The 27,444-nt window shown below is 39.4% G+C and overlaps 1 protein-coding gene across 1 annotated transcript in view; it reads right to left on the reverse strand.

Moving 5' to 3' along the window:
- JAZF1 (JAZF zinc finger 1) overlaps positions 1-27,444 on the reverse strand; it is a 197,742-nt gene that overhangs the window by 29,787 nt on the left and 140,511 nt on the right. The window lies entirely within an intron of this gene.

The following is a 27,444-nucleotide window of genomic DNA, read 5'->3' on the forward strand; positions in this document are numbered from 1 at the left end:
TTGAATCCAAAGGTCAATGGGGTAGTATGAATTAGATTGTGTAGATACATCATTTCCAACTTAGGATAATCACATCCTTTTTCTAAACGTTGTAGACAATGTGGCCTGACATAAAAGATGTCTAATTATCAAACTGGATTTCCCAACTCTTGAAAACCTAATGAGGCCCCTCTGTAGAGCTTTGGTACATGCTGCTGAAGGTCTAATGCAACTAAAGGTTCATCTCCGTGGGATGCTGAGAGGGAATTCCAGAAGCATGATGCAAAGTGTGCACCGCAACTGTTTGCGTGGGTTCTCTCACCTGGAATAAAAGTAGCTTTTTTCACTTTTATTCTGATTCTTTCCAAAAAAGAACAGGTGAAGTGAAGAAGACCACTTTTACTCCAAGAGTAAACACAGAGTTATACCAGAACATCTGATAACTGCATTATGATGACATTCAAAGCATCACTGCTGGCACCTGTATTAACCCTCACTTGAAAGGACTGGGATTCCCCCACAACAGGATCTCTGCAACTCAGACTTCATGTGCTTAGCATTCGAGCAATATTTTAATTCTTTGTCTTTTCCTTCCACTGCATAAGGAGCCATCTTGAAGGATTCCTCACAAGATGGGCTAAAGCAGATCACGCTGTCCATACAGTCCTCTGGCCTTCATGCTAAAGTACAAATTACACCTGTCACTGAATAAAACAATACGCACTAGCACATGATGCAGATTAATAAATTAAGTTACATACAGACATTTGTCTGACCAGGTTAGACAGAGTAAACCAGGTTTTAGCCAAGACACAAGCTTTACAAAATGAGCTCTTGCAACCTTGGCAAACCATGAAGGGCGCATTCAGAGAGGTGAGAACGCTGACCTCACCTCAGAGCCAGCTGTCACCTGGAAACTCGCATTTGCAATCCAGTAAGGAAAAAGAATGACAAAAATTACCAGCAATTATTTGCATTGGACTAACTGAGGGTGACCTGGCTTTCTTTGAACAGTCAACACTCTCCTCCTAGGAGCATAGGAAAGAGAATGAGGCAGACTCAGGGACAGAAGTGGCCACAGAAAACAAGTCTGTGGAAGAAAGAATGAAGACGCTGAGTTGTTGTATTGGGTGTAGGTGGCAAGGTTTTGGTAGTGGAGGGGCCTGCAGGGTGAGAGGCGGTCAGGGTCTGCCTCGTGCCAGCCACAGCTGGTTTCAGACAATGGACGCACCACATGACACAGCTGAGCCCATCACCAAAGCTGGTGGCACCTCAATGAAAACATATTTAAGGAGGGGTAGAAAATGCTGGAGGGATAGAGGAGGAGGGAACAGAGAGAATGACAGAGCAATAAGGTCAGAGGAATAGGAGGTGCGGCCTGGTGGAGAGCCAGTACACCCTGGAGGCACTGCAGCCTGTCAGTGACCAACATCAGAGCCCAGGACAAGAGCGACAAACACGGGGCAGCAGAGAGAAACCACTACAACCTGACCCCAACCACCAGAACCACTTGTTGCCTCACCAAAGGGACTGACTGTGGCCTGCAGTGGTGGCAGGGGAGGAGACGTGTCCACAGTGACCCTGGGAAAGGGGGAGGAAAGGTGTCTTTTTTTCACCCTAAGTGTTTTAGGGTTTTTCTTTTGTTTCTCAATAACCAATACCCAAATCAGTAATTAAATATTTATGCTAGTTGGCAATAAATTAAGTTAAATTCCCTAGGTCAAGTCTGTTTTGCCCATGACAGTACTTGGTAGAGTGATTCCCTTATTTCAGCCCATGAATTTTCTCACTCCTGCTCCTCCTGTTTTCTCTCCCATCCCATGGGGACTGTGGGTGTGGGGGTGAGTGAGCAAAAAGCTATGTGGGTACTTGGTGCTAGCGGAGGCCAACCCATCACTCTACCAAATTTCTTGTCATGCGACAACTATATTTGCTATGTGACCAAACTGCCTGTCATGTGACTTGACGTTTCATATCATATGAGAAGACATGGAAGCAATGCCTGACCTACGTCGAGAATACAACAGAGGACTGGGAGATCCACCTTTAGCTCCTGAGGAAGAGCAGCAGACCCTGAGGAGAGGGAGGCAGAGGGAATACTGCCACACCAGTCATCTGGTTCACAGTTTATATCCTGGCATTGTATGAAGGATCCAGCCAGAGGCTGGCTGGACAAACTGATTCTGCAGACCACAGTACGACAACAATTGCACTGAACAGGACCATCAGGTCACACTGGGTCTCACAGCAGTACATGACATCTGCCACAGCATCTGCAACATGGTGCTGTAGGACAGTTCGGTTTCTTCTCTGGGCCTCAACAAACAGTTTGAATTCATATGAATCCCTACATTCATTTAGGTTCCATAGAACCCAACATTTTGTGACTGCTCACAACACATGAGCTGTTTGGGTGGAAGCTGGGTAGATTCTGCTGGCTGTGAATAGAAATCTACTGATTGCACTTATGGAGAGACCTCTGAAAAACCCCATCTCTTGTAGAACAGTAAGGGGTGCATGGAGAAGGGGAAGGAAGAAAGAAAAAAATGGGGGTTTAGGCATCTGTGTGAAATATGAAAGAAAAACGTGGCCTAGATATCAAAAAAACAGCTCTTTTTCAAAAAAGGTTTGTGTACTTTCACACAGCCTCAAAATACTGTGAAATAAAATTTTACGTACCATTAAAGCAATAAAGATGTGTCCTGTCCATCCAAACCATGAAGGCATTAATAAGCGGATCTTTGCCATGATACATAACATCAACACACAATCCGCAAACATTAATAAACAGGTATATGACATGACATTTTATCTTCTTTGAACAGAAACAATACATCACGTCAAACCCAGATATGGCATTTTTATGAAGTTAATATTTAAAAAGCAGATATCCATAGTAACAGTTCAGTTTTAAATTCTCTTCTCCAAACAAGGGTCCAGATATTATTAACAAAACAGTCCCCAAATAGAAGTCTAAATTTCATTCAAGAAAAAAAGAAGTAAAAGGATCTTAATAAAACGGGCATTCAGCACACATTTGCTTTCCTCTAACTAGGAAACATCTAATTCACTATTTTTGGAATTTGTACTATGATGTGTGCTTGCTTCTGGATGGGAAGCCCTATTCCTTAAGAAAATGTTATGGCAACATTATAAATCCTTGAAAACTTGGAAGATAACCTCAAGTGTGAGATATTAAAAGCAGCAGCATAAATGCTGCTATTTAATAAGCTCAGCCACAAATAACAATGTTAAAATAATATTGAGGTAAAACCAGTCTAGTTGAAGACCATAAAAATTAGGAAAATTTGAAGTTATAGCTGAAACTTCTCCCCATCCTGTTAACTTGCTCCCATTTGGGCTAAGCATGTTGGGTATATTCCAACACATCATTTGTTGTCTACACTGTGAACCTGAGAGAAATAGAAGACAGAGTCTGTTGTGAAGTGCAGCTCCTGATATCTCAAGTATGCAGTTAACCTTTTCAGATCCAAATAGTCCTGTACACATTTGCTGAAGCACTGGCAGTGCTGTGGTTTTGAAAAGGAAACATTTCTAAATGGATTAAAATAAAACATTTTTCAGTATTTTAATTGAAATGCAGTATTATACTTGTGCCTAACTATGGTGGTGATCTTCAAAGCTTACAATATAAGCGTTTTCACGATAGGTATAGAATGACATTTCTAACTAAAGCTTTAATTTTCATGTTGAAAGTACATTATGGTTGCAACATCAAGTGCTCAGAAATGAAACATGCTGGAATTAAGGTTGAATACTGGTCTCTAAATTACATGATTGCATACAATTTTCCCTGCCTCATTTAAATGCACAAGATGTGTGTGAAACAGAAAATGAACTGTAACTAAGAAAGGCTGCTGTAATACCACTTAGGTTAAATCCCATCTCCTTGCTTAATAGTCTCTCTCACCATCTTCAGATCCATCTCCTTGCTGAGCAAATCCACCTCTGCTATTTTTAACTCTTATTAAGTCCATAACCCTGTCCCTCTAGTTCCACCACTGTGCAGATTTTAGTTATCTTCCCTGTTGCACAGGATTGTGTTTACACCTCATAAGCATCTTTCTCCAAAACCAATACACCATGTAGGCTCAGTGGAATAAGGAGAATCATTCAGTTCTCAGCCATTCATTGACCCTGTTTTGACAAGCATGGGGATTGTGTGCTTTCTTGCAGATGGCTCATAATGTCAGGGAGGAGCCCATTCCTTAGAAAGAAATCTCTTCTATCCCCATTTTTCCTTTCCTCGCCCTTTCACCTTCCTAATAATTCAACTCCCTGCTCCAAAACACGTAGGTGCAATGATTTCTGAATCAAGTGCTTGCAGCAACTTTAATAAACACGAGCAAAATATAGTATTTCCCCCTCCTCTCATTCCCTGGAATGGTTCAAGTATTTTTATTGAAACTTTCCCAAGAAATTCAGCCTGAAGGAGACACCCAGCATGGAAAATTTCAGCCCAAACAGCTGAATGTTGGCAACATAATAAGCAACTGAAACAATCTTATAATGGAAAGTGTTGCACAACCTTCCATATAGGTGGCAATATAATACAAACAGCGTTAGCTGTTGTTACCAACATAAAAAGTCACAAAAAAAGCAGAGGCGATGTTAAAATTTAAAAAAGCCTTTACAAATCAAACCTTTGCAATGTTTATAAGTCCTGGTAACCCCAGAAGCTTTGGAATCAAGAATGATCAGAAGCAGAACACGCTCTCACAGAAATTTTCTTGAGCTACGAGCGTGTACCGACTATTTCAGGATCATGCCCCAGTATGACTCATATGATGACGTCAGAGTTAGTTTATCATAGAACTCTTACTACACACAATTCTAAGACAATTTTAGAGCTCTGGACTCATACACCCAGACTAAGGGTAAGAGTAGTTATAAAAGTGAGTTGCAAATAAACTGAACATTTTTTACTTGAGATCTCACTTGAAAGGCGAAAAACCAAACAGGTTCCCCTTAAGCATGTGTCTTCTTAATAATGGTCATAAGGGCACGAGGTGCCCTTTCCTCCTCTTCCTCACTGTTACAGCTTGCTGATGCAGGAAGTTAGCCCTGCTTGGACCAGATCTGTGTCTACATACATGGAGGTTTACACAGTGAGAAAAATGCATCACAGCTACCTTGTGCGATCTGAATATTAATTTGATACATTTGGTTTCGTTATGATCTAGTCTCTAAAACACACACAAACAGAGGAGATGATGTAATCACAAGTCTGTCGCTCTCCAGTTACTGCATACGCACATGAGAGAAGGGAGCAGGATTATTTTGAGTTTGCAAAACAAGTAGATTATACTGCGGAGATGCTGAAGACGAGCACTGCTCCATTACACTGTCCAGTTGCACGCCAATTTAAAAAACAATAAAATCACAGCACTACCTGACAATAACGTACATACCTTGCCCTGTGCCTCACCACTGACAAGCTGCACTAAGCCACAACAGCTAAAGGTATCAGAACAGAATTAGTCTGACCTTTTCTCATTATCACACAGAAAATTATGGAAAAACATTGATAGTAACATTCAGCTCATATCCACGTTTGCCTAATTTGGCAAACCTGTACTGGGAAAAGCCTGTCACCTTTCCCAGAATATAAGAAAACATTTTGCTGAGCTTCCACTACTCCTATTTCATCAGGCTACTCCTTAATGCAACACTTGGTCAACTTCAAGATTGATTGGAAAGAGGAGAAAAAAAAATCCATGGTGTTTTATAGCAGATTTGTGCTACCTTCTGGTTGTATTATATTTAAATCAAAAGTGGTCAAACTTACTTGACAGATGGGGCACACACTAGCTTAACTACATACTGAAAGCCCCACATAAATTCCCCTGCTACTCTTTACACCTACTAGAGCAAGGTGCTGGTTATATCTGCTTTTCCCCCTCAATTTTTCCCCACTTTTGTCTCAAGATGTTTATGCAATTCTTTGTCAGTGCTGTACCAAGAGAAATAAGGAGGTGGGGATGGTAATTTTGGCTCCCAGTCTTCCTCATCACATTAGCATTGTTTAGGGGAAAAAAAAAGGCTGGGAAGGAAAGGATCTCTAGTTGCATAGTATTTTAAAACTTCAGGAGACCTCTAATTTGAAGAGGGATTAAGAAGATCCACTTCTCAAGGCAGGACCCCATTTCAGTAGGGTGGGACTCTGTGGACCCTGAAATGCACTAGTGAACCCCTTACTCAAGAACTGTCCTCCGCACCCTTTGCTGCCTTTATAAGCTAAGACAAGGCAACATGGCTTGGTTTAGCTAGTTCTGGGAAGAAGAGAGAACTGTTAAACTGTACTATTATTGGGTTAACAAGAAATCTGGTGAAATCTAAATGGTGGGAACTAAGCAGTAGGTTGTCTTGTCTCCTGAGAAGAATGAAAGCCTTTTTTCTCAGTTGAACGTCACAAAACTGGGCCAGAGCAAAGACAATCAATGTCCCCAGTAATGCCGTGCCACACTATTTGTGATAATGAGGAAAGAAATACATGAGCAAGTTTCATACCATTCATTAACTCAAATTAGTTGATGAACACCCTTGAGCACTTTCACATACCATTCTTTGTAGTTTGGGGGAAATAGAAGTATTTATTCTGCAGCTCTGTACAAACCTCTCTTGCTTCACAGAAACTATGAACCACTTTTTTCTTTAGAGAAAGAAACAGTTTTAGCAAAACTCTAAAAAGAAATGTTAGTGTGAAAAAGCCCCATTAAGACGCATGCATAATCACACACATGCCTCCACACTATTTAGATTACAGAGTATTTGCATAATGCTAAAGCATACGATTTACACAAAACTCCCCTTTGCTTGTTTTTTCTGATTTCACAAGAAAAAAAATCAAAACTGGGGAAGAAACAGCACAAGATCATAATCTCCTCTCAATTATTCCCCCAAACCTATATCACATTTCACATTAGGCCCTAACCAGACCAAACAAATCATTAAAGGGCTTTTCTAAGTTTCTGGAAAGAACAGTTTCAGCCCCGTATATATTGTAGAAACACCACGCATCTAAGTTGGACTTCAACATGTACATTCATCTGAGATCAGGTCTTACAAAGGAACTCAGTGTTCACTCAGCACCAGCTGCACTCAGACTCATCTACTGAAAGCTTTCCCTATGTCCTAAATAAGGAATATTTATGAAAAACTGATGAGTATCTTAGAGACAGGACAGAATCAGATTTCTTTTTATTATTAGTCTTAGGAATAATTTATTGCTAGTAGAATTCTTTCATTTCCATTATTCAACCTGTTTTCTCAAGATATAAAAATATTATCACCACAAAATCAGCTATAGTATAATATACATTTTTCTGAATATGTGCATCTTCAACAGATGTAGTAGAGATTATTAGGATGCACATGTACCTTAAAAAAAAAAAAGTTAAGAACGGACTATGCATTGCATTTCTGCCTCATCACTGAAAAGACTTGAATGCAACATGTGTCAGTCATTTTCATATTGCTGTCAATAGACTCAAAGCTGCAACCTTAGGAAATCTGTTCAATATGAGCCAGAGTTCAGTGTACTTTAATTGCCTGCTCTTCACACATTCTTAAAAGATACAATAAGATGCAATAAAATATCCACCAAGTAGATATTTTGTGCTTCTAGCATGGGAAATGAATTCAGAAGATTGAGTAATTTCATATTTAAACATATGTAAGTGGAGCTAATGGGCAGTGATATGCCAAATAATCTATTATCACTCAAAAGGAATAAAAATAAAGCAGCAATTACCTAACCATCCCAAACCATATACTTGCCTACAGTAAAACATGTGTGTTTATTCGCTGTTGATCAATACACGCAGAATTGAAGTACTGGAAAGGAATTTAGTATCTCTCTTGATTTTGGGAATATACAGGCAAAACCATCAGTGTCAATTAGATTTCACATTTAGGTTAAGATAAATCCCAAACACTGGACATAAGCCCTACCTTCTCATTTCATATTTAACATATTATATATTTATTTTAATATTTTCTGTTTGGGAAAGAGTTCTTTTTCTTCTGTGTTTTTGATGCGTTTTTTTTTCTCCTTTATTCTATTAGTATCATGCTTACACTTATTGTAGTCTATCTACTTATTTGTGCTACTATCTACTTTTCACAGAGCACCAAATAATCTTTAATTTAAAATTTAAAAAATGTAAAAAATTAAATCAGTGTTCTATGTTCCCGCCCACCATAAAAATAGCTGTTTACTTTTGGTTTTGCTTTGGTTTTGTTTTTTAAACAACATGGTCTTTTGGCCTTTTCTTTCTTGAATTTGTGAAGGTCATGCAGCAAATGTAAGATCCAGGACTGCATTTTATTTTGTGGGTTTTTAAATTGACAGAAAAAACACACACTGGATAGATAACATTAGAACAGTAATGTAACCAGGACAGATGCAGTCTTATTTTAGATACTTCATTCATAATGAAAATTCATTACTTATCCCCTAGACTGATGACGGGGACTCGAGGAGAAGCCCACGTCATCCTTCTGCTGTTGTTAAAATAAACAAGTAACATTACTGTGTTTAAAAGGAACAAAATTAGAGCTCACCGATATCAACTTAAGACAGCAAGAGTAATTTCCAAAACAGTAGAAACATATTGCTAGTTCTCTTCCTTTCCTCACCCACTCCTTACCCAGTTTTTTCCACTCTATTTTGAAGTAAATGAGTGCATTTCAGAAATGAGCTATAACTTCTCTGCAACTTCAAAATTCTGTAATTTCCGTGGAGCGAGAGGCAATAGTTAAGCAAAAGAGATAATTCAAGGAGGTAATTAGCAGGAAGGCAACCGCTGTTTGGCATGGTATTGTCACCTCTGTCACAAACGGATAAAGAATTTAAAAAGTTGTGATAACCCTCTCAAGCACATCCGATCAAAGTGATCACTGTGCTGTGCTCTGCCTTGACATCAACTTATTTCTTATCAAACTAATTCCAGAGTTTTGCCATTAGCAAAAAAGAAGCATTCAGATGGTGTAAAACACTTGCAGACTTTCTTGCAGTTGGGATTGATTTTCAAAACGCTGCAGCAAACCCCTGCCTTTAGCGTAATGCAGCAGTCGTCATTTCAGAAATCATCCTCCTTGCATTTACTAAAAGGTTTATTGGGACATTCATCAGCCTTGGCTTTGCTTACGGCTCTTAATGAACGAACCAGTCATCGCCTGCTGCTAACAAGAGATACTTTATGGATTATTGCTTAATTAATTGTTGAACATAACTTCATGAATCCTTACATTTCAGTTTATATCCTTGTTAATATACAAGGATAATGTAATGTCACACAACCATAAAATGTTAGAGACCAAAATGAGAATCTTAGCAGACATCAATAACATGAAATATAAAGGTGTATTTGTACATTTGAAGTATTTTTTAAAACACATCATTTTAAAAATGCACACTGACAGTTTTTAAATTTTCATCAAATATACAAAACCCCCAAATTAATTTTCTTAGTATGAAGTTACTATAATGACTAAAGATGGTCTCACATGAAACAGTACTGATGGCATCTTTTCAGTAATACTCTACCTTAACCTATCTGTTATTAAATTAAAAAATTTAAAATATTGTTATCTTGCATTTTATGACTTATTAGACTACTCTGTGCTTTCACATGAATAAAGTGAAAAATTCTTAAAGGCAGAGCAAAAATTTGACTTTTATTTTAGTGGGAGGAAAGTGCGGGGGAGTTAAATTGTATTTGCCTTTTTATTTGTATAAATTGTAAACTTTAATAAATTTCCCATCTCCTTGGAGAAGATGGAATTATGCTGCTCATAGAATAAAAATAAGGGGTCTGTATCTCCCAAGTTTGACTCGAATCTCAAAATAGTTCTTATGTGGGACTAAGTAGTGTACCAGCCCTGCTCTGTCTCTCTGCACAGGTTCCAGTATTGTCAAATTGCCTAGTTCCAGTAGGACGTTTTACTTTCAAATGTGCTTAACCTAAAATATCGTATTTTTTTCCATTACTGGTCCACCCTCTTTCCTTCTTGAAGAGCTTATTATAACTATTTATGCAAAAACAATTTATTTCAGTCAGCCCTACATAGAAATAGATCTGTGTACGCATGACACGCACTTTTACTGTTGGACTTGGTTTCGTTTTATTTGATGCCTCAAGGACTTTAAGCTTTAAGAAGCAGGGAGATGAAATGTCAGATATTTTATTCCTGTAATGTTCCATTTATGTCCGGGTATTCTTGTGTCATGTCTTCTGAGAACTCAAGTCAACACCCAAAGACAGATTCATCAAGCAAGAATTTAAAAATAGATATTATCACAACGCATTGCCTATTAGCTATAAGGATGTCTAATATCAATATGCATAAATAAGCCAGTCTTCGGTATTCTACACAGTAGTAGTCAAACACATTAACGAACACATTTTTCAGTCTTTCAGAAATGTGTCACATACTGTCTGCAGTGGCTCCTCCAGCAGCACCGATACAATAAGTAATTCAGAATACCCATTCAAGAAAAACATGGTAAAAAGAAACCATGGTAATAAGGTGCATAATAAATTAATTCTTAAAACCTATAAATGCTAATTTTCTTTCAGATACAAAGACACCAAAGTAACTTACAATGCATTCACTGTTTGATTTTATTTTAAAGAAACGCTAAATCTGTTTGGGAGAACACTGATACAGAATATGATCCTCCCCCATTGAGAAAGAGCATTCGGCTCAAAAGATGCTCTCCCAGACTTAAAATGTAAGTGACGATTTAGATGGAAAAGCATTTTTTAAAACTGATTTATAAATCTGTATTCAGAGGACTGGGTGGGGTAAAGCTTATAATGGAAAATTGCAGCAATCTTAACATTAGGAATGTGAAATGTCTGGTCTTAATAAACCAAATTTTCAGGCATCGTGAGTTTTTTGGAAGGACGATAGCAACTTACAAAGAAACCAGCCCCACTAAAATGGCAAACTGAACGTTCCCAATTCTTTCGATGCTGACTCTGTTGCAATGAGTCACGCATCCATAAAAACGATACAAAAGATTCCTCCTAAAAGGCAAGAAAGTTCAGGTGAAGGTAGACGAGGGAAAGTAGAGAAGGAAGATAACAACCATCATATGTGTTTTTGCTCTTTCATACAAAAGGAAGAATGAACTCCCTTTTCTGTAATTATGTGCTATTTTAAAAACGTACCTTTCTACACTTTAAGCTGATTTGCCTGGAGGAACAAATAACTGTCGAAGTTCACAGTTCATTATGTAATCACCGTATTAGTAGTTTGGGGGGGGGGGGAAGTACCTAAGAATCAAGAATAACTCCTGAGGTCCCATTATTCAGCTATGAGGTGTAAAAGCAGAACACTGATTTGCATTTTGAAATTTTGTCCCCTTTAGGCTCAGGGTGTACAACTGTACCAGACCCAGGCACGTACGTGAGAGCAGTAAATCCCCCAAGTTTCACCCTGTCTAACAGAAACCATTCCCTCGCAACCCTTGCCGTCAGCCACCCTCCCACCTCCAGCTCGCAGTGATCTGATGAAATCAGTGAAACCCTGCTAGGATGCGGAAGAAAAGGACTGACATCTGAATAACTAACAATGCGCTGCCTCTCAGGCAGACAGCAGGGAAGTTCCTTCAGCGCTGTTTGATCTGCTTCGCCGGCATTATTGCAGAAAGCTGGTTTTTCATTAGGTAAGGAAAAAAAACAAACCAAACCTTAAAGTTGAGATGCAGCCTGCTAAGCGAGATTACAAATGCACCCTAACACAATGATTGAAGAGAAAATAGATGGTGTAATACAGAAAGGCCTAAGACTTGCAAGTGGAAAAAAGTATAAATGACTATTTTAATTAATTTCCTAATGTAAAACACAGCTGTAGTAATGTTGGCAAATATCACCTGCCTGTTTTAAGTTTGTTAAATGAAATCATGCTCTTTAATTGGGTCTTAATGTACAAAAGTATGTTTTATTTACTTTTTATTACAATATCAGTATTTTAACTTTCAGTTTGCTTGTGCAAAAGCTTTATAAATTACTTGAATCACTTAAATCTGAATACTATAATCTGCAGTTACAATGTACCAGTTTGAGTTTCAACAATTAAATGCCTTTTTTGTGGACTCCTGCTGCTATGTGAACTAGCTGTAGGCTATTAAAATAATGAGTCCGGACTGAGTCATCTGATCTCAGCCTTGGTGCAAAGCCTGAGGAAAAGGACTTAGCCCACAATTCCTAGTCTGTTTACCAGACTAAGACCAGACTGTTGGAAGCATTATCCCCGCGCTCCCTTCCCCGCCCCCCCCCGCCCCATCAGCCCGACGCCGAATGCACTTTTGGCCGGGGGAAACGCGGTGTCACAGAGCCCTCTGCAGGCGGGCGAAGCGGCGCCGCCGCACCGGCCCGCCCGCCTCACGGCCCCGCTACCGCCCGCCTCACGGCCCCGCTACCGCCCGCCTCACGGCCCCGCTACCGCCCGCCTCATCGGCCCGCCTCACTGCCACCGGCCGGCCCCACCGGCCCGCCACCACCCCAAAACATGCCTCCTACTCACTCCCCCGTCGGTAAGAGTCGCCTTTTCCAGAAGGATCTGGAAAGTACCCATCATGGGAAGGCGGAAAGTTTGCATCAACAGCATCTGCCATTTCGGGATGCCCCGAAGACCTTGCTTTTTCAAAGCGTGGATTTACGAAGCCAGGAGACACGAGGAGAGGGGACTTGGTGGCCCAGGAGATCCCTGACAGGCCCCTCGCGCCATGGCTCCTAACCACCATCAGCTCACACGCCACAAAAACACCACGGTTGATTTGGACACCCCAATAGGTAATTTGGCTTTAGATAATTTGGCCTCATGCAACTTGACATGTGAAACTCTGTGTCAGTAACAGCAATGAGGAACAAAACCTAAAATATGCACCATCAGAAACATCACCAGCAGCCCCATCACAAAGGGATCAACAAAAATGTCTGACCTCTCACATCCTCTAGACGAATCCAAAAGCACCGGCATTCACTTTTTATTGTCAATAACACAAAATACATCTTCTTACAATGTCAGTGTACAAAATACACACAGACACACATGGCACGTGCACATGGTGCTGCCTAAAGCAATATCTACCTCAGCTCAAACTCCAGCTGGTATCCAGGGACTGCTATATTCTATATTATTTTAAAGTTGGTTTGTGTGCCAAAATGTAAAATTTATCAACTTCCTTGATCTTTCCACAGTTTTTGATGCTGTATGAATATGTAAAGGCAAGATAATTAAACTGAGAGCTTTCTCTAACAAATCTCCACAGCTTTTTTTGGTAGATTTTACCATCTTCATTTCCACTTACCACTCTTCCGGAAAAGAGCAGAGCTCTACCTTTTACACTTCTTTCTTTACACTCCAATTACATTTACATATATTACCCATCCATACTTGCATTTCTGCCTTGCTACACCCAAGTGACCTGCGTACTCTATGCATTATTAGTATCATTCCACCACTCCTTTTGACTTAGGGTCCTTTTGATCTCAGCCCTCCGTTTCACACCTCCGCTCCAGTTTAGGTCTTCTGCCCTGATTAAGAATCCATGTCCTGAATTTAAGGAGCCCTATATTGTTGCTTGTACATGTGTTCAGATATATATACACACATGCACATGCACACATATACATGTATACACGTGTACACTCCATTATATGCATAAATATGAATTAAATATACGTATGTATATTAAACATATATGCATATTCTTTTTTTCATTTTAATAGCCAAGTAAAATCACTGTTTTGGAGGGCCAAAATAATTAAATAATGAGGTTTAAAAAAAATTGTGGCCAAGATAATATGGCTTTTGGAGAGCTCTTACTCAGGCAGTACTTACCTAACAGGATTCAGCACACAACACAATTATCACTTTGTGTGATTCCTGATGGTTCTCTAATATAAACCCTGATGAAAGAATCTGTTTTGAGAAGAGGACCACAGCATTTATATAAAGAAGGGAAATGTTCTAACCCCTATAGTTTTAGATTTTGTTTTTGAGGTGGTTTAAACTCTAGGAAGTTTGCAAATGCATTTTGAGAACATCTTAAAAGCTCACAAACTGGAAAGTAAGAAAAGAAAAACTTAACCATTACTCAAATTTTGAAATACTGTAATAAATTGCGATCAGGTCTGACATGATCTTTTAATTTCTGAGGTTGTCAGTAATGAGACGCGATACCACGGATACAAAATACTACCCTGCATCCCTTTCTGCTTCTGGAAAGGCTGTCAAAGAGAGGGAACATGGACAGAGAAAATTCAGAAACAGCCTCAAAACATTGCTACCCACTATCTCCATTCTTCAGTCAGTGCCTAAGCTGTTATACCACAGTATCTTCCGACGCATATTCAAATTTCTCTTTTATTTCAGCTACCTGCAAAAAGCTAGTCTAATAAAATGCTTTAAATGCAAATTTCTGCTTATCCTATGTAGATCTTAAACCACACCAACAAGCTCTGTGCAAACATTAGCCATGTTTAATTGCTGACCTGGCCGACTACAGGGACTTGAAACCTCTGGCCCTCTCAGCCAGCACAGCGGTTCCCACAAGAGTATGCTTAGTGGTTCCTTGATGGTCTACAAAATTGTATTAAACAGCAGGTCATTAGAAGCCAGAGGGTAAAATTTGGTGAATTATGGTCTGAGAAAATATGAATGTTGATTCTGGTCTGCTGAACTGCTACACTGGAGAACCACTGCCCTGGTCAAAAGGCACAGAGGCCAGGGTTTGCTCCTGCTTCTGCCCTGAGCATCATACGTGAACCTCCACGAGGTTATTTCACCCAAAACCCTGACCTGGACCAAGCGGCCCCTCAGCGAGGGGTGGGCGTCCCCTCACTCAGCAAGGTCACACAGAAAGAAACAGAGTTAAAACGAAGACAAGAAAATACCTTCTTGTTGCTTGCTTGTCACAGCTATTTCCCAAACTTTGCTTTACATATTAACACAGTACTCCCTTTGAAGACGGGAGGAGTTGGGTTTGTTTTTCTTTTTTTTTTTTTTTAATCTTTCGGGTATTGATTTTCAAATTTAATTTCTATTAAACCTCCCCACTCAGCTTCCCACTCTGCCCACCTTCCAAGTCTGCTTTGGGCATATTCCTACCACAAACTACCCACCAAATACCAAGAGACTGGATAGATACACGTCCTTTTCTTTTTTCCCCAAAACCTATGCCAAGCACCAGAGGAGTCATTTTACAGCCTACAGGCCTGGCAAACAACGGATGGACTGCTGTCAATATAAGTCAATAATAGCTACCACTAATGCATTTCATTTATTTACCAACATCTACGCTAAAAAACTTATCACTTTGTGTCAGTATAGTGCACTGACACAAAACACTTTGCTTCTTGCAAATCTTTAAGCAAGAGCTTTTAATCTTCAGATTATTTAATCCAAGTCCTCAAAAATTTTTTAGCTGTTTCTAAGGCTGGCTTCTTAAAATGGTGGGTTTTTTTTCCATTTCTGTATTTATCAATTAAAAAAATTCTAAAGGCTGTTCTATTAATAGGATCAAGGTAGAGCTCACAGCATGGGTCAGAACAGATTTTTAAAACCTATTTTTTATAGAAATGATGAAATGAAATACAATGATAATAAATATTTCAGAATTTTTCTTGGAGCTGACTTCCTAGAAAATCTGAAAGACAGTTCTAATCAGTCTTTCACAAGTAGAGGGGGACAAAGAAACACTTCAAAGAAGGAAGAAGGATATTTTATTTTTTTTAAGTCTGGCAAATGCAAAAGTTGTTCCCTTAATCATTATCTTTTTCCTTCGATGCTAGTGTCCTTTTTTTCTGTTCAAACTAATTTTATAAAACAGGTTTTATTCACGGAAGCTGATTTTTACTTGAACTGACACTTCTTTATAACTCTCAGCATGACTGAACAATATAGGAACAGTAGTTTGCAACAAATCTTACTCAAGAACTTTTAAAGCTACTGGGATTTTCTGGATCACTTGGGTAGATTTGCCCCTTCATGCAGACCCCTTTCTATAAAGGGAAGAATCTGAAATTGCCTCGATAGTATTTTCCTACGTGAGTTGTATGCGAATGCTCGCATATAATCAGAATACTTAAATTCTTCTCTACCCCCATAATCATGTCTATTGTGCTGCATAATTGAGAGGAAAGAATAACAAAATCCTATATGCGGCGCCCATACCTTTTTTAAAAGGGAAGGCTTATAAAGGTATGAATTTTTTTAAGGCAAAATATGAATTTAATAAAAATATGAACTTTAATCACAGCTATGAAAGTAAGAGTAATACAAATTATTAATTTAAGTGCAAAAAAAATTTCTTATATTGATTTTGGTATTGTCTGAAAGCCCTAGATGTCCCTTGAAAACAGATTCAGTGAATTTTTCAATAGCTGTGGAGTAAGTACTGCAAAGCTGTCAAACACTTAACCCTACTTTGATAACCCTAAATGAGATTTTCAGATTAAACATATCAGAATGAAGCTATATGTTGCTGAACATACTCCTGAGCTGGAGTATTCTTTACCCTAGCGGCATCAAAAGACTAAATAGATGCAATATTTTTATTCGCTTTTGCTGCAAATGTAGTCTACCAAAATGAAAAGTAAAAAAAAAAAAAAAAAAAGAGAGAGAGAGAAATGTGTATTTGGGGTAAAAACAGTGACACTTAGCAACAGAAGTTACCCACAACACACCCCACAAGTTAACTCCTTTCCTCTTAGGTAATAAGCTTCACAGTGATACAGGCTGATCTATTTTCAGGGGCAACATAACAGCAGCAACTTGCTGGAGCTGCTCAGCACCATTTTTATCCTCATCCCCCACTGACAGTGGAGTAATTGAAAACACTTGCATGAGGTGCTCAGCAACTTGCAAAATAAAATACAAACGCCAGCAAGCTTCAGCGCTGCTCGAATCCTGCACGCAGCGGAATGAAACCATCAGGGTCACCACAGCACTTGAGTGGGAGCCAAGGTAAGTAGAATAAGATGGGAGTGCCACTGCGGAAGGACTTGATACTGAGGGTGTTCATATTCTTGTCAGCGGCAACTCAACAGCACATGGCAACCTGATGAGACAAGATGCTGCAAAGGTGAATTAACATGTGCAGAACTCAGAAGGACAGAGAAGTTTGAAGTACTTAAGGTGGGTGTTTCACTTAGAATAGTCCCATGATAACAGAAAAGAAGAGTTGGTTAGAACTCAACTACCACAATGGAAGCTCAGTGTTAAGAAATAAACAGGTAAAATGACACGCTCATTCCAAACATGTCCTTCATGGCCCTAAATCATCAAGATTAGTAAGACATTGCCCAATTCTCTAGTTAAAAATGACTGTGTCAATGTACGCCCATGAACTCACTGAGAAAACTCTCTCTAGATCATGATCATTTGACTCTCCCAGTAACTTCCCAACTGGAGGGGAGCATCACCCTTGCTTAGTCTGATCTGACATTGCACAACTGGAGAAGCACTTGAGCACACCACGTGCCTCCGCATACCGGACTGTCAACAATGGGAGCTGCATAAGAGCTGGCATGATTTATGGGGATAGAGTCCCAGTAACACGTCCAGGCTGCTCCCTCATCCTCCCAGGGGTATAACTGCTAACTCTTATGGCCAGAGCACAATTTCAACAACGCTGATTCTTTCTTCCTTTAGAATACAGGAGAGCACAGGTAATGGGGATTAAGAGAGAATAAAATTTGAGTATCTTCAGCATAGCAGAGAAAAACCACACCACAGTGTCATGATTTCATGGCAGAAACACTATCACGAAAAGCATAAAATTTAAAGCAAATTCTGACAGAAAATAATCAAAACCCCTGAGCACTAGCCCTCCTGTCCCCCAACGCACAGGACTGATGTAGGAGTGGAGGAGGGAAGCTACTCAAGAGTAATATTGGCAGTGATGAGCAGACAAGAGCTAATGGAAGAAACAGAACAGTTCAATCAGCCATGACATCAGGCTATCTGGCCATTATCACATTAAAAATCCATTCAAGAAAACAAAACAAAAATAGAGATGAAAACAGATGCTCAAGACTCACTTTACCAATGGATTCATGACTATCATTAGCTGATAACACTCTAAAAAACAATTTATGCAAGCTAAACATTATTATCCATATTAATTGGTTTACTACTGAGAAAACTGCCTCTCTGCCAAAATCTGGTTCTAAACTAGATAGGCATCTGATTTCCTTTCCAAGAGTTGATGCAGTGGTTGACTTGTCTTCTTAAGCCTTTGGCTATCACAGCAAGTTAGAAGTTGGAAAATAACTTCATAATTTTTACCCATTAAAAAAGGAGTCTTCTCCAGGGCACGCGAACAGCATAACAGCCAGAGAACAAGTCTGAAATATTATTTTAGATGAGCGTCTTAAAAAGCTCTAAACTTTTCAAAGAATAACTTAATGATCCATTCACTGTGGATTATATACATACATAAAGGCCCTTACATTTAAATAGAGGGATAACATTGTCTAATGGATGGGTGTTGGAAACATTCTGACTTCAAATTAAAAATCCCAACACCTAGTTAACAGTAAGGAAAACTTACCAAGTGAAACAAAGTTTGTCATTTGGCTTCAAATCAGTATTGGATGTTTTTATAAAATGTATGCTCTACTTCCAATCACAAGTTACAGAGTTTGGGCTATACTCGCTTAGGCCACAAAAGAGTACAGCTCCTTTCCAGAAGTGGTGAGGGAACTTCCTTGCTTGTGTTACATCTGAAGTAAAGCCAGGTAACCGTAAGGGTCCATCCTGTACTATCAAAAGCTTTGTAAACTTTGATACAGAGAATTGATCAGGGGTCTGTTCACAGCTTTTAATTGTGAGTATCTCTGTAGAGCCATCTGAGCGAGCTACTCCTTCATGAGATATGCAGGAAACCACTGTTGTGTAGTTGGGAAGAACCCCCTTCTGAGGTTAGCTACCAAGATCAAGTTAACGTTTCCAAGTCTCCACCAACTCATCTCCATGCAATGCACAAACCTCCTAAACTACCTCTCTGTTCCAGTGTACTTCACTCACCTAATCTTGCTGGTTTACTACACTGATACTGCCCTTGATGCAGAGAGAAGGGCTTAATTTGGCTAGTCTCAGCTATCTCCTTGAGAAGCATCTCTCCCCTCCACTGATTATGGAGGGAGGCAGTTCAGCCTTCCCTGGGGAGTCTAATCCTAATTTCTGTGAACACCATCTCAATGTCAACTACCAGATACTGATCAAGAAGATACCACTGACCAGATCAGCAATCTTTCATATCACAGTTCATTTTACCCTCAACATTAGCAGGTTTCCCCCGCGCCCCCCCCCCAGCCATTTTTTATTAAAAAACTCTGAAACAATTTGCCAGGGAAATTACACAGAAGAGTTAAGGTAGGAAAGAGAAACCTGAACATCCCAAATAATTTTTCAGGTAAAGCACGCATAAGACAAGCAGTAGCTGTCACCACTCTTTAGAGTTGGTCTCTAAACTACATGTTTCTTGAATACGGCTTATCTCATGAAACCACAAGTAAGAGCTACCTTCCTACTATCAGATACTTAGGAACAAGTACTTGTATAACTGCAAAAGATGATGGCACATGTTTGCACTTTCGGCAAATTTCAGGGAGCTTCCTCTAGCACAGAAGACATACATAAAGAGTTTTTATTCCAAAATGCGAAATTACAGACCATAAAAGATGTATAACATTGACACTACAGTTGTCATCACATGGTGGTTCTCTGTTGCCATCATAAGAACTTAATTTAACAGGTAAACAAAAGAGATATTTTGTTGTACAAAACCTTGCCTTTTAAGAAACATGAAGAATAGTTAGTCCTGTAGTGGTTTTGTTTCACTTTTATTTTTTTTAATTGAAAACTTGGCGATAATCAAGACAGTCAGTATGAAGAACCATAAAGATCTAGCTCTCTACATGGCTTATTTATTTCCACTTCGGAATAAAGTGCTTCCAAATATTCTGGCTATTTCACCACTGTTGTTCTTGGTTTTGCAATTCTTAGTCAAGGAAACGAACATCACTAAGAAACTAGTAACTACATGTGGGAATAAACAGCTGAATCAGAACGTACTTTTCCCATTCCTCTATCATCATCATCCAGGAACTGACGAAAGAGCACACAACTGGTTTCTCTGTTGGGATAATCATCACCTCTGGGTTCATAAGATACTATCTCACTGTCTTCTTTAAAAATAAAAAAGCATTAAATAATTAAAAACAGGACATGTAGGACTCTGATGAGAGAAGGGTGCGGGGGTAAAAAAGGACTAGTTTGAAATTTTGTTATAGAGGTTAAGCTGAATCTGGGAGATTCTGAGTTTCTCCTCACATACACCAGTGAAAGAGGGGCACACCTCAGAGTGTGAGAGATACCAGTTCAGAGAAAGAAGCAGCTGACTTCATGTTCGCTGGAGAACCTAGTTTCTATTTTATTTACTTACAGGCAAAACTGCAATACAAGAAAGCATCTACATCTCTCCTACCTGTTGAACTCAACTGGGGAATGCTTTCCAACTGTGCTGTAGCAACACGGCAGTGGAAGGCAACACCACATGAAAACAAGCGACCCCAACCAACCTCTGTGGATGACTTGCCCACTATTTCATTAATTTTTTTCAGTTATAACCCATTCAGTTGAGTTTTTGGGTGCGGCTGCTAGCAGAACATACACACCTGTGTACTCTCGTATTGCCTTCATAAAACCAGATGCATTTTCCTCATTTATTTATACATGTTTTCTCTGGCTCCTCAGTAGAGCACTTCTTATGTAGAAACCCACTGCTGTTCAGTTCTAAAAGCCAAGAAGACAAAGCCTACACCAAACAACTCACCACCTTCAATGGCAACAAACTTACTGCCCAAATAACAAGCTCATTCAGGAAATTCCTTGGCCTTCAAATCATGACTTGCATTGTACAGTTTCTGCAGTGCTTAAAATTTTAAAATTTTGCATTTTAGTGCAAGGTCGTAACAGAAACCGAAAAGAATAATTTGATTTCTCTTCCTAATGTTAATGGGATTATTTATATATTTTTAACAGTTAAAAAGCTTTTCTTCAGGTCTTTCCCAAGTTTAAGGCTATCTGTTTTCACTTAGGGAACAGTCTTCTGCCAATATTTTTTGGTACATTTGCAACTGCTGAACAATGAAGTGAAAATATAATTGCTAACGTGGCTTAAGTCTAGAATAAACACACGATTAATAATATTTTATTTAGGTTTAACTATATTTTTCTTAACTTTTATAGAAACCTTGACTCATGGCATATTAATGAATTTTATTAGATTTAACAAGTTGTAGAAGATGTCTTATATCAACCTAATTCCAACTTTATTGCTGACAATCCTTTGCAATTCACACTCTAATGAGAAATAAAACATAATTCTAACAGGGGCTGCTCTTAGTACATTTTAGCCTAATCCACTACAACAGATTTTATTTGTCTCTTAAGTATTGAGCTTCCCATCTAGAACCCCTCTGCTATTTACACGCAAAAGACCACACTAACAACAGATTTCTGTAAAGAATGCAAGGGGACCTCTTTTTCCCCTCTTACCCTTTCAGGACTTGATTATTCTCACATGTTATAAATTGCATCTGGAACTAGGCAACAGAATATCCATTTTCAGGTCCAAAGTTCCTTCTCTACTTTTTCACGTGGTCCTGCACTTAACCCAAAAGTATGGCAAGGCTCCGCCATTGCCCAGACAATTGGGCTGGCTAAACCAAACTGATTTAAAAAGAAAACAAAAATATTTATCTTTAAAGATTTCCAGGTTACTTCTTGGTAAAATAAGGAGAAGCAGCTTTACAGGACAAGTTATACATTCCTCATGTAAACTCCCTCAGCCAGTGCATATGGGGAAGCAACACAGAAAAGGTAAGAGCATAGCCTGAGGCTGTCTCTGTCCTCCCCATTTTCATCTCTCAAGAGCATCTCATAACCACGTAATGACCCCTCAGCTTTCAGACAGTCTAAGTAGCCTTTGTGCAGTTTCAGGAGTAAATCTGAAAAACAACAGATGAAACCAAGCTACTTTTATGAGCTCTGTTAGTTTTACTGTTTTTTTCATTCTTCAGCATCTTTATTATCGGCCAGTTCCCCAAGATAACTGGCATTCTGCTTTGCAAACAAGATGAGATGAACACTTGCAAAAAGTCACTCAAGAAGAGCTGAAAGCAGGGCCTAGGTTTCTGCACCCAGTCTTAACATTTTTCCATGTTGTCTCTCAGAAAGAAAACTGCAACATTACATGCCCTTGTAAGCTATTCTCACACTGTAAATCTGTCTTTTCATAAAGTTAAATGTGGAAATTTAGGATTTTACTAATGTCTCCCATCTGACAGACCTGCTATTTTTTCATAATGAAGCAGCCAAAACTAATGAAATTTTTAACAATGTCAAGTCCCTAACTCAGTCCCTGCAGACGCAGTGTCACTGTAACGTGGGGCTGTTCTCTCGGAAAGCATCAGGTCGCAAGAAATCTCTCCCAGGTGAGGATAACGTCCAGTATCTGATGGCTGTCACACCTGTGTGTTATAGAAGTGAAAGACAGACATCTGTACCATGACCAGGCATCTTGGATGGGTGTGGAAATATAGAATGAGTAACACTAACTGAAGTAAGGGTTCTGCTACTATCTTCTTTCACCACAATTTTGTATTTTGGGTGATGACATTAAAAACCACAGACACTAAAAACATTTCTCCATTATTTGTTCAGGATCCCAAATACGATGAAGCTCAGTCTGCTTGCCTGCATTTCAAAGCTAATGTTGAATTTAATACGTTTATCTTTTCCGAAAAGTCAGCCTTGCTGTCAAGTATGCCTTGGATCCGGGCAAGAGATAACATCTGCAGATATTTTTCCTGGACATCACCTATTTCAAACTAGCTCATCTCAGTAAAAACTAAAAGAAGTCTCTGTCTAATGCCTGCTGGTAAGCCTACATGGATGTTCCAAGTATCTTTTATCCAGTTCCCACAAACCCCTCAGAACTGTGGTTTACGTGAGGCGCTCAGCTCCCAGGGCAAGGAATGTCTTTTAATATAGGCTTGTACCCTGAAGGGCAATGGTCCTAAATCTTAAAGGAGTGCTCTAATGGAACCCAGTAAAAAAAGAAGAAAACGTAAAAAAAGGGGGGGAAGGCCCAGTATTATGTTATCAACATTAAGTGTCAGAAGTCAATGACACTATAATTACTGAACAATTATTGAAAAATAAGTAATTTCAGTGACAAAACATGTTATTTTAATGGTTCTGAGAAGTCCTTGAAAACATCGTTGCTGATTATCACTCTTTGCCACACCTTGCCAGACCCAGCCTTCGATTCTCCTGCTGTCCCTATGGAGGTGATGGTTTTGCAATCCCCCGGCCTGGCATAACTCCCTGCTGCTGTCAGGCAAGGCGGACGGTTCCACCTTTCTTTCCACACCAACCTGCCTGTTCTCACCACTGTCTCTTCCCAGCCTAAGTGTTTGTGCGCTTGTGGGCAAGCTGGAACATGGACCTGGTCCAAGTGAAAGCTAACCCAACCAAAACCACGTCAGATGCACAAAGACAGCACACAAAAGGAACAGGCAGCCCAAGCAGGCAGAGGCAATCATCCCTTTCTGCAGCAGCACTGACTTATGCCAAACGAAAGTGATGACAACTTTAGACTGACTTGCCTCATCACGGACTCTCTCCAAATATTCCTCAAATAAATGTTTTTGCATGACAAGTCTTTCCATTGCCTGTTCCCATATACTAATCCAGACATTGGGCTGGACGTACACCATGGGCGCGATTTCTGAGGTACACTGGAGAAAAGGAAAGGACTTCAACTGTGCAAAAACCTAACAGCTATTTGTCACCACGTCATTCCCCAATTGCGAGTCCACTACCCATCCAGCTTAAATTAAAAAGTTATGTAAAGAACAGAGCTAATGAAGCTGGATTTCCTAAGGACATGCAAACCACTTCCTTCAACTTCCTACTGCAATAAACACCAGCTCCTTCTGTGTCTTTTGCAATTCTCTCCTCTTGTCTTCATTTTCCTTTGTGACCCATTTCCCTCCACATTTAGGCCCAGATCTCCTTTCACAGTGTTTATAGCTGTTTCAACCACAACTGGAACCTCAGACAAATCTCTAAATGTTCACTGTCTCCTACTGACTTTCAATAGCTACAGTGTTCTCTGAAAATGAGGCTCATGCAAAGGCATCTACAGTTGGGTCCTTCAAACTGCTAGTCACTTGGAAATCCTCATGTAAACTCCCGACTCTTGGTATTGAGCCCAGAACTCCCACCCATCTCAGCCAGTACCCCCGGGAAACCTTCTGAGGATGGGCTGGGGTTTGCACTCAAGCCAAGACCTTGGCTCTAATCCCGGCTGCACGTAGCAAACAGCGCAGATACAGCAGGAGGCAACTTCCAACCCACCGCAGGGAGGGCAAAGTCTAAATCTGTGCAACTTTCACATGCAGAACTCGAGTGTGACCCACCTATAAGGCACAGATAAGGTGGTCAAGACATACCGCGCCTGAATCCCCTACCATGTACTGCCTCTGTGATGGAGCAAAATCAAATGGTCTACGCAGGACAGAAAAGTCCAGCTGTAATCTTTCATTGAAGAAGCCGACCTTGCATGGCCTTGAAGCCAAGCAGGTATGTAGGATGACCAAGTACGTACTGCCCCTCTAGCAGCGCATGTGTGCTGCTCCACAGAAACCTGCAGTTTACAGGTTGCGAATTTGGAGACACCAGGGCACATAGAGAAGGCTGTGGCTTAGCCACACTGTACCACACACCACATCTACATATCGTCATGGAGGATGCTGTCCTTTTCTCTGCCTTGTTAAGGTTCTCAGGTGCTTCTGAAGTGATATTAAATAACCAAACGTGGTAACTAACTTCTGGTTAGGTAACAAGGTGATAAAAAAACCCCAACTTTTCTACCAGTTTGTTATTTAAAAAGATGCTTCCAGGGTAAAAAAACAAAACGAAAAACAAAACAAAACCCAAAACAATTTAAAAATCACTGTTACATTTTAATACATACTATCCTAACATGCAATTTCAAGGGCAAAATTTTTAATGGAGCATTTAAGATGCTTTCCTAAGAAGTCTGGGGCTTTGACATTAAATTTATGACCAGTCATTGCATGACAATTGTAATTAATATGCTAGGTGATTTTCTGACTTGCTCTTCCAAGAGACATTATTATTTGTAGTCTGTCAGTGTAACACATAAATTATGAGCCATGTTCACCTGTAATAGACTGAAACGAAACTTCAAAATTGACATTTATGAAGAAAAATGAAAAAGTCCTTTCCACCATAAGAATGGGCATAGCGCACAGTCTGCAGTAGACTCAGAACAGAAGTTTAAGTTACGTATTTTGAAATACCTGCCTGCCAAAAACAATTACATGCTTAAAAATAGATTACTCTTTAGTCACAAGATCTCATAAACTGGGCAATGTCATGCACGATCAAGGAGTTTTACACACACCATATTTTTTTCTTGCATACTGAACACTAGTCTGCAATCATTTTTCAAGACAGTCATGCATATTAGTGCAACAAGAAGGATGTCTTAAAGGAATGAAAATAATTACCTCCCTGAAACAGAGCACAAACTATTCATAAGAAAATCCCCCTACTTATAAAAGGTTTAATATTTTTCTTAAAAAAAAAAATAAAAAAAATATATAATTCAACCTAATCTTGTCTTTCCATTAGAAAGATATACTGAAGTTCAATTTTTAAATCTTGTATAACATGAAATTTCAAACCAAAATGAATCAAAACAAAACCAGAAGCTCTTTAAACCAGACACACACCAACCATCCATGTACCTTGATGATCTAGATAAGAAAAGCATTGTGTGGAAGAACATGCCCAAACATTCACTAGATATTAATTTGTAAATTTGAAACAGCCAAACATTCTTTCAAAGCTGTTGACCATTACGTCTACAGAAAAACATCCTCATGCTAGGTAAACTCATTTAGAAAGCCTAAGCTTTCATGGGCTTTTACTCAATAATGGAAGTAATTGGAGAATATGCAATAAGTACTTTGCCAGGTAAAAAGCAAAGAACTTTTATTAAGGTAAAAAAAAGAAAAAAGGCATCAAAACAAACAAAAAAACCCCCCACAAATGAAAAGCCTGAAGTAAGTGCCATGAATCTGTATGACTAGAAAAGTGCAGGTATGCTAAGCGTCTCCGTATTCCAGTAACTTCAAGTGGGAATCTAGAGGAAGCAACTGCAGCTCTGAGGTTACCTCTGCAGCGCACCCACATTAGTGCAGGGAATGCTCTGGACTCCAGGTGTCCCGAGCCCTAACACACACGCTGGAAGGGCAGATGAGAGAACCAGAAGCAACTAAGCTAAGCATATATTATCAGGTCACAGGGAAAGGCATCCTTTAAAGCAAAGAGTGAATCCTGGTTTTCCACCCTAATGGGCTCAGCAGGTGAGCCATGTGGATCAGCAGGAGTTGTGGTCTTGAGCTAAAGTGTAGATTTACTTAGTCACTACGTGCTCCCTTAGGTGTAATACAATAGTGTGATATTTTATATTTCTGAGAAAAAAATCCTTAACATGGATCGGAGAAAACCTACAGTTTTAGACAGACCTAGGCAATTTAGAACACCTTCAACTTGTACAAGTACTCAAGATCTGATAGCTTAAAAAAAGCTTAAACCACAAATGTAAACTGAGAAGATCAAAGTGAAAACTAAACCAAATTTTATCCTTTTCCATACTTAAGCCTAAAATAAGTGCAAACACCAAAGCTTATCTTTAAGCTTTGTGCCAATCTTTTGGTTTGCTTCCATAAGAAAACCTAACTTTAATACTTCCAAGTTTTAAAGTAATCAGAACATTTTGACAATTTGAGTTTGGAAAATATGAGGCACATACACAGTTCCAGGGAATGACCCTGCAGGGCTTTTTTGTTTTCGTTTTCGTTATGCAATCAGCCTTGCCTCTGGCATTTATGTCAGAGTTTGGAGTGAGGGAGTCTGGTTTAAGATTATCTATCACAGCTACCCCTCCCTTGGTCCTCATGTGCAACCCACAGAACGTAGGTAAAAAGCAAAAATATCCACCTTGAAGGGAGTTGTGGGCTAACTGCAGACTGAACCCACGGCATCTCTCCTCTTAATTCCTGTATTGTTCTTTGCTAGCCCACAATCTTGGGGTTACATTAGTTGCCCAGGTTGTAGAGACTAAAGGAGGAGCGATAAAACTCTTAAAGTTACAGACGCCAAAAGAATTACTGTAAATACAGGGGCAGTAAAAGTCTAACCAAATGGTCTCAGATTAACAAATGTCTGCAGCTTACTACTACTGATCGCAGTATTAGTACTGTAACTATATAATTATTTTTGCCTGGTTTTAAAAGGTTTAGTCTTTGAATTAGTACA

The sequence above is a fragment of the Chroicocephalus ridibundus genome, chromosome 2 (genome assembly GCF_963924245.1).
Source record: "Chroicocephalus ridibundus chromosome 2, bChrRid1.1, whole genome shotgun sequence".
Taxonomy (NCBI): domain Eukaryota; kingdom Metazoa; phylum Chordata; class Aves; order Charadriiformes; family Laridae; genus Chroicocephalus; species Chroicocephalus ridibundus.